This window comes from Diceros bicornis, chromosome 7 (assembly GCF_020826845.1).
Source record: "Diceros bicornis minor isolate mBicDic1 chromosome 7, mDicBic1.mat.cur, whole genome shotgun sequence".
In the NCBI taxonomy this organism is placed as follows: Eukaryota; Metazoa; Chordata; class Mammalia; order Perissodactyla; family Rhinocerotidae; genus Diceros; species Diceros bicornis.
The window spans coordinates 83,089,864-83,091,812 of record NC_080746.1 but is presented as its reverse complement, the minus strand read 5'-3'; positions in this window follow the sequence as shown (position 1 = coordinate 83,091,812).

Sequence of the window (1,949 nt, the reverse complement as noted above, 5' to 3'; positions counted from 1 at the left end):
CCCCTTCCCCTCTTCCTGAAACATACATTCTACCCACCGCTCCACAATGGGAACTGTTTGCAGGGACTCAGCCTTAACAGAATAAGGTATTGTTGAGGCCGTCTGGGTGGTACACATGGCTGAACCCAGTTAATGCTGCTATACAGCATTTAAGATTTAAGATTCTGGTGGGTAGATATGGAGACCTACTCATCTTGCAGCTCCGCAAGACAGGCCACATAATTTCACTTGCTTAATCAACTGCCACCTGCCAATCCGGAATTGTCTGCCTCTTTCTTCAGTCTCTCCTTGCCCTTGGTGTATGGGGGCCAACTGATAACCAACAATAACATTTATTGTTCTTAGCAATCTTATTATTCTGTTTTTTGATAAGATCTGTAAACTGAGGCTCAGAGATGAATGAATTGTCTCTTTGTAAAAAGCAGCGTCAAGATTCAAAAACAGGCTCCCTCTAACCTGAAGTCCCGTATTAAAGTATTCTAATTAAGCACCCACTTTGTACAAAGTTCTGCACTTCTTGTTGCATGAAATACAGAGACAAATAAGACAGTGCCATTTCAGTTGGAAGCCAAATAAAATATCAGCAAAATAAAATAAGACAGTCTCTGATGTCCCAAGAGAGGTGCAAAGTACTAAGGGAGTTTAAAGGAAGTGCATACAGGGCAAGTGGGAAGCAGGAAAAACCCCACAGAGAGGGTGGCAAATAAGTTGAGATTTGAAGAATAAATATGATTTTGAAAGGTAGACATAAGGAAGAGTGTTGGTCCAAGAAGAGGAAGAGAGTAAACAAAGCCAAGAAGTCTAGAACAGGAAGAAATAGCGCCCATTGAGGAGGTGCAGGCCATCAACAACAGCCTTGCTTTCTTCATAATTTGGTCAAAGGCTTTGCTCAGTTCTATGCTTAAAGGTCTCCTCCGAGTCTAGCTTTGACCTGGGCCTGACCATTAGTTAAGTGAGGTCAACTTTGTCTAATCTTCTCTTGGAAGCATGTCTCATTGAACACTCATGATGAAGAAATAGAATTTTTTTTTTTATTGAGGCATAATTGACATATAACATATTAATTTTAGGTGTACAGCATAACGATTCAATATTTGCGTATATTGCAAAATGGTCACTACAATAGTCCAGTTAACGTCTGTCATCGTATATAGTTACAAAAAATTTTTTCTTGTCATGAGACCCTTCATGATCTACCCTCCTAGCTACTTTCAAATATGCTATACAGTATTAGTAACTATAGTCATCATGCTGTACGTTACATCCCCATGACTTACTCATTTTATAACTGGAAATTTTTACCTTTTGATCCCCTTCACCCATTTTGCCCACTCTCCCCCTCAGCTCTGGCAACCACCAATCTGCTCTCTGTATCCATGAGCTCATTTGTTTGTTTGTTTGTTTGTTTTGTTGTTGTTGTATGTGCCATCAAGTGGGCTCTGACTCCTGGTGACCCTATGAATGAGTGATGTCCTGTCCTCAGCAGCCCTACTCAGCTCCTGTAGACTCACTCCTATGACTTCCTTTACGGAGTCACTCCATCTCATATTTGGTCTTCCTCTTTTCCTGCTGCCTCCTATTTTCCCAGCATTATTGTCTTTTCCAGAGAATCCTGCCTTCTCATGACGTGCCCACAGCAGGACAGCCTCAGTTGTATCATTTTTGCCTCCAGTGATAGTTCAGGCTTAATTTGCTGTAGTATCCACTTGTTTGTCTTTCTGGCAGCCAAGGGTATCTGTATAACTCTCCTCTAACACTATATTTCAAATGAACCCATTTTTTTCCTGTCAGCCTTCTCCACTGTCCAGTTTTCTCACCCATGCAAAGTAATTGGGAATACGGGGGTGTGGGTAATCTTGGCCTTGGTCTCTAATGACACTTCCTGACACTTGATCTTTCCTAATTCTTTCATTGCTGCCGTTCCAAGTCTTAGTCTTGATTAGTTGGCT